Raw genomic sequence first — 16,250 nt, 5'->3', positions numbered from 1 at the left:
GAGATCTCCTACTACAGCAATGTACCATAAAAAAACCACAGGAGGAGGTGAATAATTCCATATTCCAGAGGCGCTAACTCCATGGGTGCTTCAGAGCTGGAGCAGCCAAGGAAAAAAATTAGCTGTTGCTTAGCCCCCACCAGCAGCCAAGCTCCCTCCCACCCCACAGCACCTCCCTCCCACCAGTTGCCCCGCCAATCAACTCTTCTTCCTCCCTCCAAGCGCCTCCTGCCTGCTGCAATCAGCTGTTCTGCAGTGTGCAGGAGGCCCTGGGAGGGAGCAGGAGGAGCGGGGATGGGGCGCATTCAGGGGAGGGGGCAGAAAGAGGTGGAGAAGAGGCGGAGCAAGGGCAGGAAGAGGCAGGGCAGGGGTGGGAGCAGGGCCTGAAGCTGAGTACGGGTTGAGCACCCCTTGGGAAAATTGGAAGCTGGCGCCTGTGCCATAATCTGTATAGGGTTTGCTTGGAATACAGTAAATAAGAGTTGGAGTCACACATTGAATGATGGGGACAAAGAGCAATACTGAACCGCCAGCTCATTCAGGGAGTTGGATGAGTTGGATCTTGTGGAAAAAATAAGTGATCCTGTAACTAAACAGTGTATCATAATGCATCCACAAAAGGGAACACACTCCAAGTTGTAATGGTAACCTTAAATCCAGTATTTCCTAACTTCCCAGTGTTTGACCTTTCAACTTGTAGATTTTTTCTATGTAATATGCATATCTAACATCATATGTGGTATAAAGATATAGGTGCTAAGGTTTTCATATAATCATTGAAATGCAGGGCTAGACGGGACATTGAGACTTGAATTTGTAATCATTTAGGACCAAACCCTCTGAGGAAACAGGCTGTGCACTCAGGGAACTGTGAATGGAGCCAAAGAACAGCATTTTCAACTTCAACTGACAGCAGCTAGTATGGAGCAACCCTTCAGCTTCTGTTGCTGGACAAAGATGGAAGTAGCACAAATACCCTGTACATGGAGTTATTGCCCATACCCTCTCCACTCCCCTAGTCTAACCACAAATCTTTCCCCTTGTGTCCATGCATAGAAAATTGACATGGAGCTCAGTTCCATGGGATATAGGAATGTGTAGAGTCCCTCTCCATGGGCTTTCTGTATCTTAGCCCTCATGTACAGTGTAAACCCTACATTGCCACTGTGTTTCTGGGTTTGTTCTCTGCAACTGGGGGACAATGATCTGGCCTTTAGTTTTCTCAACATTTGGGCCAAATTCTACATTCAGAGTCAAGTGGCCTATACAAGGGCAGATTTTGGCCCTATGAAGTCATCTCCAATATGACATCCTGAAGAAAGCTATTTTTACATTCATTTACCTCTGCATTTCCTGGCTTTACCCAGGACTCAAAACACAAAACAAGATGCTCTTCTCTTATTATCCCCACACAAACCAGGAGAAGGAAATAGAGTGGTTCCCTATATTTAGGATAAGTGAAATACCTTTGATAACCACTTGCAAATGTTGACTGTTTGAAGGTAGCCATTATACCAGAAATCTCCTCAACTGTTTTTTGGAGGTGCCTGAGGTCCAGATAGCATGGAGAAGCCCTCACATCTATTCAGACTTATCACATCTCCAAAACTGGGAAAACTCAGAATGAGTTTTGCAAAATTCCTTCTTCCAGTAAAGGCAGAAAATCTGGAAGTCTTTTGAGTGATTTACCCATATTGTAACAAATTATGTTACTATTACAAACAAACTCTTAATAATATGAAGCTCTACTATATTATATTTTCAACATATACACCAACTTGCTTTTCTAAGAAAGCTAAATATTATTATTCCCATTTTACAGATGGGAAATTGAGGAAGAAAGGTAAAGTTATTTGCCCCAAATCATACAAGAGGTCATTGATGGAGCTGGGAATAGAATCCAGATCTGCTCACTCCCAGTCCAGTGTCCTATCTATTATGCTTCTTAAAACGACCTAACAATAAAGTTATTGTAGCTTCAAGGGAATTAGCCCGCTCCTGTTGGGTATTGAGCATTTGGATTTCTTTTAGCATGATAGACCTGTGGAAGCTTTTAAATAGGAAAATAAAATAGTTTTTACAATTTAATGGTACAGAAAATACATTTTAAGAAATTGTTAATAAATTTGAGAGAAAATATTTTTGCCTTTGTTACATGGCAGTAAGGGTAAGGTCATTTGTACAGTGCACCACATTGGAGCTGGTATGTGGTAAGATCCCAGGATTTATGGAAAGATTCCCCAGTGGCTGTCAGACTGCTTATAAAGATGCACTCTCTCTATAAAGGTTAAAAATTGAATAGGGCGAGCATGCACATTCAGGATTTGTTGGGGCCCTATACGTGGGGAATTCTATGTAAAGACTGATGTGAAGATATTGTTCTCATTGTTTTAAATCTATCTATCTGCCTGCTTCCATGGCCACCATCATCTTATATGTGACAGCAGACGCCACATACCAGTAGATTTAGAGAAATCAAGAAAGTTCATTTCATCTGTAATTAAAAATGTTAAAGAAATATTTTAGGTACTTTATATATCTTAGATACTTAGATACTTAACTGGCCCCCACAATCATAGCATCTGAGTGCCTCACAATCTTTAATAGATTTATCCTCGCAACACCTCTGTGAGGTAGGGAAATATAATTACCTGGGAGAGGAATTTCAAAAATAGGTGCCTGAAGTTAGGCTCTCAGGTTCATATTAAGGCACCTAAATAAGTGGTCAGATTTTCAAAAGTGCTGGGGTCCCAGCTGAAGTCAGTAGAAGCTGCTCATTGCTGAGCACTTTTGAAAATCAACAGTCACTTATTTGGATGCCTATATATATATCTAATTTCAGACACCATATTTTGGATACACTCTACACAATTTCTTCCTGAAGAAATATATTTCAGAATTGTATCAGAGGAAAGGGGAGACAAACAGCAATATCATTGTGTTATATAAACACACATGTGACTATGGAAGACTTTTATAGTTCCAGTATAATTTCTGAGTGGTATACATGAAGCTCGTAGATGATAAATTCTTCAGGCTAGTGACTGCATCTTCCTATTTATTTGTACAGCACCTAACACACATAATGGTCCCAGACACGGTCAAGTTACCTGATAGTAATTTCTACCTTTTCATTTGTTTATCTATAGTTTTCAAAGTAGAGACAGGCAGTGAGCCTTAAAAACTGCCAACTGTTTTAGGTAAGTAGGCACTAGAATGTGCATGTATAATCTGTCCTTTGTATGGGGTGGAGTGCAGCATCTGTCAAAAAGCCACAATTTCATCCCTATGCCCACTTTGCTCCTGAATGGCTAGTAATTTGTCCTCTACATTGGCTGTGAGTGATGGTGAGTATACTGGGGCATGGAGCCAGGTTCTGCCAACTACACACCCCTGTATGTCCAGTCTTTAACAACTGGCTCCAGGAGTGGAGCGCAAGGCATACAACACCTGATTACCCCAACATGCCTGGACCCAAGGTCTGGGGTGAACACAAGAGCCTCCATTTCAGTTCTTAAGTCCCCCACCTGCTCCTGCACAGCAGCATACGCTGGAGAATGACCTGGGCCCTAAATAAGTATCTGCAGTTAATTAACCTCAGTATTTGCAATAATCATAGTAGTCCCTCCAGTAAGAGTAAGGCACTTGTCTCCTTGCAAACTGGAATCCTATAATTCTGACCTAGTAAAGAACTCTAAACATGTATATGCTTTAGATTTTATCAGGTAGATTATTTTTAATGTCACTGTTTTCCAGCAACATAATTTGAAACACTATTAACTGAAAATTTTAGTCACAAAGGGCCCAATGACCCAGGTGCTGAACACTGAACTTTCTTGATTTCTCTGAATCTACTGGTATTTGCTTCTGCTGTCACGTATAAGATGATGGTGGCCATGGAAGCAGACAGATAGATAGATGTAAAACAATGAGAGCAATATCTTCACATCAGTCTTTACACAGAATTCCCCATGTATAGGGCCCTAGCAAATTCACCTCCATTTTGGTCAATTTCACTGCCAGGATTTTTTTTTTTTAAATTAGTCAATTTCATGTTTTCAGCTGTTTACATCTGAAATTTCATGGTGTTGTAACTATGGGGGTCCCAACCCAAAAAAATGGTCAGAATGAGAGGTTGCGAGGCTATTGTGGGGGGGGGGGGAAGGTTGTGGGATTGCCACCCTTACTTCTGCCCTGCTGCTGGCAGAGGTGCTGCCTCCAGAGCTGGGAAGCTGGAGAGGAAGGCCTCTAATGGGGCGCCAGGCTCTAAAGCCAGTGTCACCATCAGCAACAGTGCAGGAGTGAGGGTCATAAGGTATGGGGAGTGGGTTACCATACGTCTGGTTTTCCCTGTAGTCTTCTGCCTGAGTGGGTGGGCTGACAGCTGGAGCTGCAGCTTCCCCCTGTGGGGAGTAAACAGCTGGAGCCGCAGAGCTTCCTGCATCTGGGGGAGATCCCGGAGGTGGGTCTGATCCAACCCAGGAGCAGCACCTGCAGGGGAAGACAGAGTCTCATCCCTCCCCATCCCCATCCATGATTAGCAGCTGGAACCCTGTGCAGGGTAGGAGCCTGTGGCAGGGCACCAGATTTCACGGTCCATGACATGTTTTTCACAGCCGTGAGTTTGGTAGGGCCCTACCCATTATCTCAATGTGGGGTTCTGTATGCCGCTCAGTAACATCGTGTAGATTTGGATGGGCAGACACTCCTGCTTATAAAAGGGGTTTAGAGTATTAATGTCAATGTAGCAAGGATCATATTTGGCCTTTGGACTGTGCACTCAACTCTCATTCAGGTCAGAGTCCTGAATGTGCATGTTCGCCCTATGTGATTTTTAGCCTTTATAGAGAGAGTGCATCACTTTTATAAGCAGGCTAACACCACCCAAAATTTATTTCTGATTAAGTGCAATTCCTCTCAATTGTCTCTAAACTGACCAATCAGAGAAAATTGTGGCCCAAAGACATGAAATGCCTTTTACCACTGAAGCCTGCAATGCAGATCAATGGAGGCTATAATTTTATATAAGAGGACACAAAACTGAGAGGATGTCAAAAGATAAAAGTGCATCGGGCTTCCCAGAGTATTTGAATTTGCTCTTGCAAAGTCAGATGGAATTGAAATAGTCATGCAGTGTTTCTTGCAGTCCCCTGTGGTGGCTGCACTTTTACAGGGCAAGTTGTTGAAAGAATCAGTCACAAAGTCTACACGATACAATTTAATACAGGGGCTTTCCATTAAAGAACTTGGCTACTAAGCTTACCACTGACTTTCTTGCTAGCAATGAGGTCAACTCACCTGTCAAGGTCACAACATTGTACCTTAAATGGATCTATTGCTTACTGCTTAGTCCTCACACCAGAGCAGAGGTGAACCAGAATATGACTACATATATAGTTACACACAGCAACTGTGCAAGTAAAATACAAGCAACATTGTTAAAATATATCACTATTGTTTTTTAAACGTGTCAAACAATAATACATGAGAAATAAAAACAAGTCTGCCACCCTCCTAAAATGTTTCTTAATGTGCAGTAACACCATGAAAGTGACCTTTATTTATTACAAATAGTAAAACTGTAGTGTTAAACTAATCAGATTCAAATCAGATCAACTGCATAATTTTTGGTGAAGTGGTGTTTATGAAACGGAAAATGAACTCCAAACTGGAAGGCTCATTGCGGCTTAATCAAAAGCAGTGAGCTTTAAACATCAGCCAGTCAGGTGATAAGTTTGTCATTTCTCGGCTGCATTCCTGGTGGGAAGTTGTCAGGAAGGCTTGACAACCTTTAAACTTGCATTTTCCCTATTTATAAACCTCATGTTGCTCTACTAAAACTGCTGGGAGGTTGGGAAGGGAGCCACAATAACAGCAGTTCTATTAAAATATATTTGCAGCAGTGGATGTCGAGCAAAGTTTATGGTGTGAAAATATGTGTGATTTCTGAAAATAAATTTTCACCACCCCTCAAGTCTGTTCTTTCTTGTCTAATTGTGTCCAGCTACGATGGGGGACTGAGAAATATTAATGATTAATTACCTAGATGTCAGAGAAGTACACACTTGTAATACATCATTAGAAGCCAGAGATCAGGGAGCCTGAATTAAAATGGGAAGCGCTGGATGAATATATTACTGCTCTATACAATTAACAGCACAAACCAGAAATCATTTACTTTCATAATTTAGAACAATGGCAGCTCTCCAGTGAAAACATATTTACGGTAATTTTACACTGCTCTCTACAGGCTTTTTACAAAAGGGAGAGAGATGAATTAATATGCACCAAAGCGGCAGGAGAGAAACCCATTATTGAACTGTTCTTTTCTTTTTAATCAATCCAGTTTCTTATACAAAGGAGGCAGAGTTCTGAATAGGTGGAGAGCATCCAGATTATAGAGGGCAAATCAGCTTTAGAGGATTATCCTCTGCAATGGGATGAACTGAGGCTGACCTTATCTGACCAGGTCTTCTCCATTTTAGCCCAGGTCAGATCAGCAATTTCAAGCTAACCAAACTGAAGTTACACGGACCTTCTGTCTCTACAATTCTGATTTCCTTTCCCTCTCACAATTAATCCTGCTGTCCTTGAAAAGATGTCTAACACTGATAAATGTCTCCCATTTCACATCTGCAAGTGTGGGATTGTATAGAAATTTGTAGTAATTTTTAATATTGGTTGGGATCCCATTAAGCTTCAGAGGGTCTTAAATTGCTTCTTGGAGTTTATTTGTCAGATAACTCAGGGTATAAAAGTAGCACCATAAACATTAATTGAACAGCCATTAAGCAGGATGACTGTTTGTTTTTGGTTGATAGAGGACATAAAGCTTCACATCCTGTGGTGGAAACAATTAGACCCGATGATGAACATGTTATCAAATATACTATTACTAGCTTTAACGTCACCAAATAGCAACCAGCTGTAGTCAAAAGCATATGCAAGTGTTAGAAAGTCATATTTTTACAGTCATGTCATAGCCTGTTATAAATTTTGTAGAGTTCCTCATGCTTTATGCTAATGGCAAAGACTAATGGTAGTCATTATCTCCATTCATTCTCATAAAAAACTTCCTCAAGAGAGGCTGATCATAACTAAAATGCTGTTTAAAATTAAACTGTTTTTCTAAAACACAGAATATAAAAACCACTTAAATACAAGAGGTTGGCTGGCTAATTTATTTTATTTTGAGTATGTTTGACAACTACAGCTGTTGTTAACTTTGCCATACATTGAATTAATAGCCTTTTCAGCAATGTCTTTGGCATGCCATGTTTCAAAAGGCTCTATGCGGGGTAGGGGGGAGGTGGCAGGTAGGTAAACCTCATAAAAGGAAACCAATGGCTGGAATAAATCTGACACTGTCCCTTTGGAGGCTTAATATTTTTTAACAAGGACACTGAATTTCCTCATCCATTTCTTATTTCAGTTATGAATTCTGCTTACTTGACAGGTACAGAGCACTTCATTATGTTCACGAAAAGAAATGCTTAAACAGATGAAGCAGCTATTTGCATCTGATAGGAGCTAAGTGGGACATTAAATTAATGCCAAACAAGTGAGTGCTCATTTTAGTTTTGTTATAAATGGCTGCAGTATAGCAATAACGTGTTGACTCTCATGTGCTGACAACTTCTATATTTCTACTAAACTTGCCTTATATTTAGTGATGGGACAAATTCCCATTCTGCATGATAAAATTAGCAGCAGATACATTAATAAGTGAGGAAGCCACTCCTAAGAAATGCTGTAGTCCACCAGGAATATTAGTGACCGACTGGTTTTTAAAGGAAGGTGGCTGTCATACATACGTATTTACTGAAACCTCAAGTTAAGATCCACTGTTTATAGCCTGTGTGATATCAAATCAACATCTTGTTTTTAGGAGATGTCAAGTCACTTGCACAGTTGCATTTTCCCACTCCATGACCAGAGTGACTGTACTTGTCTTGGCAGTGTGCTGGGTTGCCAGAACCCTAGTTCTTGTGTGACTCTGTCTTCTAGTTTATAACCAAATTAAACACAATAGCACACTCTCTCTAAACAATGAGTGGAACATGACTGAATAAAAGAGCTATTCATTGTATAACACGACTGCTTAGAATATGCCTTAGGTCTGCAGTTTATATGGGCTGAGATCATTCCCTCCCCTTCATTTTCTGCAGAGGGGATTACAACAGTGGAAGACCCACAAAAATGCCCCAGTTTTTGTAAAAAGAGTGTTGAGACAATGTGGTGTCATCCCTATCCCCAGTCCTTTGAGCAAAGGGGAATCCCTATGTATGATCTACTTGGATTCAAGGTTCTATGCTGTGGGAGTGGGAGGGTTGACGGGGGTGCAAAAGGAAAGCCACTATCCTCAGAATAAGTGAAGGACATACAGAGTTCCTGAGCCAGCCTTGCTGTCATGATGAATGCATTAGTGAATACACATAGAATTACAGAATCATAGAAGACTGGGGTTGGAAGAGACTTCAGGAGGTCATCTAGTCCATCCAACCCCCTGCTCAAAGCAGGACCAGCACCAACTAAATCATCCCAGCCAGGGCTTTATCAAGCCGGGCCTTAAAAACCTCTAAGGATGGAGATTCCAACACATCCATCCTTACAGGAGATTTATCCATGTATCTCAGAACATCCATTGGTTAGGAAAGCCCTAGGCACTACCTGCCACACAGGGAACACCTGAATGTCCAACAAGATGATTGCAGGAAACTCCACCCTCCGAGTTTCTTCTGCAAAGATCATGGTTTGACCCTTGGTATATAAATAATGGGCATTAAACATATGGTTTTTACTGTTGACCCATTCTTACCAACTTCTTACTCATACATTACATTTGATGGGACTTCCAGTGGACTAAAATACTACTCAATGGGCCAGATTCCCTACTGGTATAAATTGGCACTATAGCATTAATGTCAATGGAACAGCACCAATTTCAATGAGCAGAGAATTCAGTCCAAACTGAGTTAGGGCAGCAGAAACAGGCACTATATTACTAGACTGACTGCAGATGTATGTCACCTCTGCTAAATATTCATGCACACTATAGATTCTGATTTGGCATTGCACAAATGGACTCGATCTATGTTGTTGTTTTGTAAACAATTGGCAACTTATTTTTTAAATAAGTTGCTAAATTCCAGAGAATTTTAGCATGAAAACCTTTCTCAGGGTATTCTTCCACACGTCGTATGCGATTTGTCATCAGCGAAAAAAGCAGATAGTTCCAATGTGAGTTTTTGAATATATTAATGTCATCTTGTAACATTGGGAATAAGTTGTGATAAGATTTGATAAAGTGGCAGTGTCTTTAAGACAATACACAGCACCGTAAATGTTATTAAATGTAATTTCTTCCTTTTATGTATGTTACTGTTGTTATTCATCAATATTATACTATACTTATGTAGTAGCTCTATGTACAGTTTGGTATTAATCTTACTCTGTTTAAAATATTTGATTTGAAATCTTTTTAGTATAAGAAACACTTGAACAGTTTTTGTTGTCACTCAAAGTAGGAGATAAGTCTCAGAGATTCATATTCATATAGTGAAGTAATGTCTTTATCTATTAGACATCCTCGAAACATCCTGAAAGTGACTCAGCTGAGGAAATAACAGTAATTTTTTTCTTTGTGGTATCAGAACATGCAGATGTTAGAGATCAGTGAATATCAGGTGAAGGACTAAACATACGAAAATATATTTCATGTACAAGTATTTCAAAATAACTTGTGCAGTAAAACCTAACATTATGCTGCATTAATTAAAACATGGAGAGTAAACTGATTTTATTATTATTAATCTTCAGTGAATGGATACAATATTTCATGAATGTATTTTCCACTCCCTGGACACCACACTATACCTTCCCTAAATGTTAATGGTAATGATGCAAGACAAATTTATGCCCCTATAATTATCTTACTTTTTAATGAATTGACTAGATAAATGAATAAGATTGTGCACTGCTGGATGATTTCACTGTTAACCACAGAGGTAAATATTTCTAAATATACACATGAGAAAGAGGGAGGGGGAAACTATAAAATAGTCACATGCCATTTAACAAAGCTTTATGCCTCACATCGCAATACAGTGGACCTAATCTGATTCACAAAGGAAATTACTCCCCCATTTTTTCTCAATTGCTCCCCATTCACTGTATTATTCCAGTGGAATTTACATTCTGGAGTCTGTTCTGGTTGTTACAGTGAATATGATACAGAGTGGTAACGTCTGCATCTTTTGTAAATGTGTGCCAGGCACTTTAGAGGCATCATCTTGAGTATTGTTTGTCCTCTATGTCTGAAATAATCATCAGATTTGTTATCTCCAGGCAGCTATCACTCCTGCAGAAGCAAACACAGATGTTTATAAGCCTTCTAGTGAATGAACAGTGGCATTTATCCAAGCTTTGTAGGTCACTGGATATTGAAAGCAACAAAACAAACAAACAAAAACCCTTCTCTTGCTATCATAATAATTAAGGATAAATAATCCTGTATTTGTATATTCAAGGACTTCCTAATATACAAAACTACTAAGATATACAATTATTTCTCCCACGTGGTGGTTTATAAAGTGGCAATATGTTCTATTTAAGTACAATTCTACTGTGAAAAGTGACTCTAAAAAAGGCATCAGGTTTATTATCTTTCAGTGTCTCCAGTTCAGATTTAATCCATTTAGCAATGAAAAGCTGGTTTTCTAATTGCCAGCTCTGTAACCTCTACCTGAAATCTGAAAATCAAACTGTGTTCTTTGTGGCTTATGTCTCAACACCAATACTGATGCTTCTGCAGGCCAGCAAATCCTTTCCCTTACACTTGTTCAATCCCATCCCCTTCATATTTTGCCCTCAGTTACACCTATGCCCTTGATTACACCTCTTTAGTAAATTGTACTGGTCCTCTGATGGCAGAATTTGGATGTGCAACTAGTGTGGAGTTAAAACAATGAGGAGTCCTTGTGGCACTTTAGAGACTAACATATTTATTTGGGCATAAGCTTTCGTGGGCTAGAACCTACTTCATCTGATGCATCTGATGAAGTGGGTTCTAGCCCACGAAAGCTTACGCCCAACTAAATCTGTTAGTCTCTTAGGTGCCACAAGTACTCCTCTTTGTTTTTGCTGATACAGACTAACACAGCTACCACTCTGAAACCTGTCACCTAGTATGGAGTTGACACTTCTGTTGATGATCTATGTATCTCAGTGTATTAGGGTTTTACACAGTACCCCAAGGAAAGGATTATGGCTTACCCCTCTGCACAGGCATGTAGTCTAGTACTTGGTCTGAACTACAAAGTTAGGTCAGTTTACCTACATCACTCAGGGCTGTGAAAAAATTCATGCCCTGTGTGAAGTAATTAAGCTAACCTAAGCCCCACTGTATACACTGCTAGGTCAATGAAAGAATTCTTCTCTCTACCTAGCTACTGCCTCTTGGAAAGGTGGATTTACTAGAGTGACAGAAGAACCCTTTCTGTTTCTGTCGTGAGTGTCTAGAGCTTGACAGCATTACAGCTGCTGAGGTGCAGCTGTGCCGTAGTGTTTCTAGTGTAGATATACCCTGAAAGGGAGAAAGAGAACCAACTTCTTGCACCTCTACCAGTTTAGCTAGACCTTGTTGTATATGGGCATGGAGGGGTTACTGGGTGCTGCACTCCTACTTGTTCCTCCTGTGGAGCAAGTGGACAGATTAAGTAAGAGAATGGCCAGAAACACTGAACCACAGTAGGATGGTGGAGAATAGTAATTTGCTGCTGTTATAAGCCAGCAGCAACATACTACCCATGGAACAAGGGAGGAATCACAATTCTTTCCCTGGGATGCTACTGGGATGACAGCTACTCCCCACCCCTTACTATGAGTTGTATCTTTGACCTGGTCTACACTTAGGTCAATCTAGTTATGTCACTTAGGGTGTAAAAAGTTCACACCCCTGAGAGAGACAGCTACACTAACCTAAGCTCTGGTATAGACACCACTAAGTCAACAGATGAATTCTTATGTTTACCTAGCTACTGCCTCATGATGGGGTGGATTACCAAAAGCAACGAAAAACCCCTTCCCTTATTGTAGAATGTGTAAACTACAGTGGTACAGCAGCATAACTGCAATGCGGCAGCTGTGCTGCCCTAGCGCTTGTAGTGTAGACATATTCTAAGAGGTGGAACCTAGCCCATAGCATCCAAGTGCGTACATCTGCATAGTGAGGTCTACAATGGTCTTCCAGGCATATTCTGCCCTTTGCTTTTCCCCAAGTCAGCCAAAATAGAATCCAACTCGCTGTCTCTTGGCTGTGATGGCTGAGTAGTGCTATGAGGAACACAAAGCAATACAACTAAGAGAGAGTGAGTTTGATTCAATTCTGATTCACTTGAGGAAGAGCAAAGGGCAGAATGCTCCCCACAATCCACTATAGACCTCACTAATATTTAAAGAATCAAATATGATGGTGAATACACAGAGGGAATAGAACTTTTGAGTGAGATGATGAATTTTTATATAAACCCTTTTCTAAATATAGCTGCAATGTAAGTGTTTCAGCAGGGGAATCTTACAGTAAAAAAAATCACCATTACATCCAAAAGGGCTTTCCTTAGATTAAAAGAGCCTTCATGTCTCATGGCCTGCAGAAACTCCATGTAGCTTCCACAGCTACACAGCTGAAGGGCCTACATCATGTTATTAATGGATACTACTTGCAAAAGCATGACACCAATACTAACTCCTCCAGCCCAGCTGCCAGTTGAGACTAACATCAGGAGACATGCTGAGCATGATCTCCGCATCCCCTCATTCTTACATAATATTATTTATTATTATTTCCTATTGAACTGACCATTTCATATAGAATATAAATTATAAGAACATAAGAACGGCCATACTGGGTAAGGCCAAAGGTATCCTGTCTTCCAACAGTGGTCAATGCTAGGTGCACCAGAGGAAATGAACATCAGGTGATCCATCCCCTGTCTCCCATTTCTAGCTTCTGGCAAACAGAGGCTAGCGACACCATCACTTCCCATCCTGGCTAATAGTCATTGATGGACCTATCCTCCATTGTCCATGCTATCTCATATGAAATAGGCAAAACAGTACAGATATATTATACACTTGTTGGCCACATGAAGGTTCTGTTGTATACCAACCTCAAGGAATACTATGGGGGGTGGGTTCTTCTCTATTGTTATCTGTAATTTGAAAAGGCCTCAAAGGCCAAAGAACTTATCTCTGTCTTACAGCTCAGAAACAACAGAATCCATCGAGGATATGCAGAGGGGCTATGCAGCCATGATTTCTATCCACACCCTCTCTCTTCAAATATTAGTAACCAGGTTAGGAAGAGGGGACACTTCCTTTCATGGGGTTCCCTATCATAATCCTTCAATGAGAGGTTTCAGAGTAACAGCCGTGTTAGTCTGTATTCGCAAAAAGAAAAGGAGTACTTGTGGCACCTTAGAGACTAACCAATTTATTTGAGCAAAGTGAGCTGTAGCTCACAAAAGCTTATCCTCAAATAAATTGGTTAGTCTCTAAGGTGCCACAAGTACTCCTTTTCTTCAGTGAGAGAGATCTCAGACCAACTAAGGAAGTCTCAATGTCAGCAGACACAGCTGCACTAGAATGCCAAGGCGAGGCAAAGCTTTCCCTTTCACATATACCCTCCAATCCTGATTACTATGAAATTAGAGAGCCAACATCCTCTTCACTGTACAGGAGAGTTATATCTCTCTCTAAATGACCTTTGGCCTTTGTCTCTACTGCCCCAGATAGAAGCAGAGGACAGGACCTTGAGAAGAGCATTGTGATGTATAAGGGGCATTAAAATGTGAGCTGTCCTCTCTCTCCAGGATGTTGTGCAAATCCCTGCTGTGGAGCTTTTGCTTTCCCTCTTTGGCCTTGCAGTGGTGGTTGGCTGCTCTCCTGGATAGGCTGGGCTCCTGCATTGGCTGTCTGTGCAGCCTGGAGGACTGCTGGTACTTTCAGGGAGATACAGCCCTATATGTCTAATGTTTAGAATCATAGAATCATAAAATATCAGGGTTGGAAGGGACCTCAGGAGGTCATCTAGTCCAATGCCCTGCTCAAAGTAGGACCAATCCCCAACTAAATCATCCCAGCCAGGGCTTTGTCAAGCCGGACCTTAAAAACTTCTAAGGAAGGAGATTTCACCACCTCCCTAGGTAACACATTCCCGTGCTTCACCAACCTCCTAGTGAAAAAGTTTTTCCTAATATCCAACCTAAACCTCCCCCACTGCAACTTGAGACCATTGCTCTATGTTCTGTCATCTGCTACCACTGAGAACAGTCTAGATCCATCCTCTTTGGAACTCCCTTTCAGGTAGTTGAAAGCAGCTATCAAATCCCCCCTCTTCTTCTCTTCCGCAGACTAAACAATCCCAGTTCCCTCAGCCTCTCCTCATAACTCATGTGTTCCAGTCCCCAAATCATTTCTGTTGCCCTCCGCTGGACGTTTTCCAATTTTTTCACATCCTTCTTGTAGCGTGGGGCCCAAAACTGGACACAGTACTCCAGATGAGGCCTTATCAGTGTTGAATAGAGGGGAACGATCACGTCCCTCGATCTGCTGGCAATGCCCCTACTTATTCAGCCCAAAATGCCATTGGTCTTCTTGGCAACAACGGCACACTGTTGACTCATATCCAGCTTCTTATTCACTGTAACCCCTAGGTCCTTTTCTGCAGAACAGCTGCCGAGCCATTCGGTCCCTAGTCTGTAGCAGTGCATGGGATTCTTCCGTCCTAAGTGCAGGACTCTGCACTTGTCCTTGTTGAACCTCATCAGATTTCTTTTGACCCAATCCTCCAATTTGTCTAGGTCCCTCTGTATCCTCTCCGTACCCTCCAGCATATCTACCTCTCCTCCCAGTTTAGTGTCATCTGCAAACTTGCTGAGGGTGCAATCCACGCCATCCTCCAGATCATTAAGGAAGATATTGAACAAAACCGGCCCCAGGACTGACCCTTGGGGCACTCCACTTGATACCGGCTGCCAACTAAACGTGGAGCCATTTATCACTATCCGTTGAGCCCAACAATCTAGCCAGCTTTCTATCTACCTTATCGTCCATTCATCCAGCCCATACTTCTTTAACTTGCTGGGAAGAATACTGTGGGAGACCATGTCAAAAGCTTTGCTAAAGTCAAGGAACAACATGTCCACTGCTTTCCCCTCATCCACAGAGCCAGTTCTCTCATCATAGAAGCCAATTAGATTAGTCAGGCATGACTTGCCCTTGGTGAATCCATGCTGACTGTTCCTGATCACTTTCCTCCCCTCTAAGTGTTTCAGAATTGGTTCCTTGAGGACCTGCTCCATGATTTTTCCAGGGACTGAGGTGTGGCTGACTGGCCTGTAGTTCCCCCGATTCTCCTCCTTCCCTTTTTTAAGATGGACCCTACATCAGCCTTTTTCCAGTTGTCTGGGACCTTTTCCCATCACCATGAGTTTTCAAAGATAATGGCCAATGGCTCTGCAATCACATCCGCCAATTCCTTTAGCACTCTCGGATGCAGCGCATCCAACTCCATGGACTTGTGCTCATCCAGCTTTTCTAAATAGTCCTGAACTACTTCTTTCTCCACAGAGGGCTGGTAACCTCCTCCCCATGGTGTGCTGCCCAGTGCAGTAGTCTGAGAGCTGACCTTGTTCGTGAAGACAGAGGCAAAAAAGCATTGAGTACATTAGCTTTTTCCACATCCTTTGTCACTAGGTTGCCTCCCTCATTCAGGAAGGGGCCCACACTTTCCTTGACTTTCTTCTTGTTGCTAACATATCTGAAGAAACCCTTCATGTTACTCTTAACATCTCTTGCTAGCTGCAACTCCAAGTGTGATTTGGCCTTCCTGAATTCACTCCTGCATGCCTGAGCAATATTTTTATACTCTTCCCTGGTCATTTGTCCAATCTTCCACTTCTTGTAAGCTTCTTTTTTGTGTTTAAGATCAGCAAGGATTTCACTGTTAAGCCAAGCTGGTTGCCTGCCATATTTACTATTCTTTCTACACATCGGGATGGTTTGTTCCTGTAACCTCAGTAAGAATTCTTTAAAATACAGCCAGCTCTCCTGGACCCCTTTCCCCCTCATGTTATTCTCCCAGGGGATCCTGCCCATCAGTTTCCTGAGGGAGTCAAAGTCTGCTTTTTCTGAAGTCCAGGGTCCGTTTAGGTAAAGTCCAACACATAACAGGGCTGAATGATGTGTAA

The 16,250-nt window shown here is 41.5% G+C and overlaps 1 protein-coding gene across 2 annotated transcripts in view; it reads left to right on the top strand.

Annotated features, from left to right (window-relative positions):
• The window catches only part of KHDRBS2 (KH RNA binding domain containing, signal transduction associated 2), a 621,327-nt gene that overhangs the window by 585,353 nt on the left and 19,724 nt on the right, over nucleotides 1-16,250 (top strand). Inside the window, exon 11 of one of the 2 annotated variants that reach the window (XR_006289434.1) lies at nucleotides 7,457-7,530. The exons of the other annotated variant lie outside the window; for it this stretch is intronic. The gene's annotated coding sequence lies outside the window, so the exon portion shown is untranslated. Of the gene's footprint in view, nucleotides 1-7,456; nucleotides 7,531-16,250 lie in introns of those variants that run through there. 2 annotated transcript variants of the gene reach the window in all.

This window comes from Chelonia mydas, chromosome 3 (assembly GCF_015237465.2).
Source record: "Chelonia mydas isolate rCheMyd1 chromosome 3, rCheMyd1.pri.v2, whole genome shotgun sequence".
NCBI classification, from domain to species: domain Eukaryota; kingdom Metazoa; phylum Chordata; order Testudines; family Cheloniidae; genus Chelonia; species Chelonia mydas.
The sequence above is the reverse complement of the archived record's forward strand: the minus strand, read 5'-3'. Positions and strand labels throughout refer to the sequence as shown.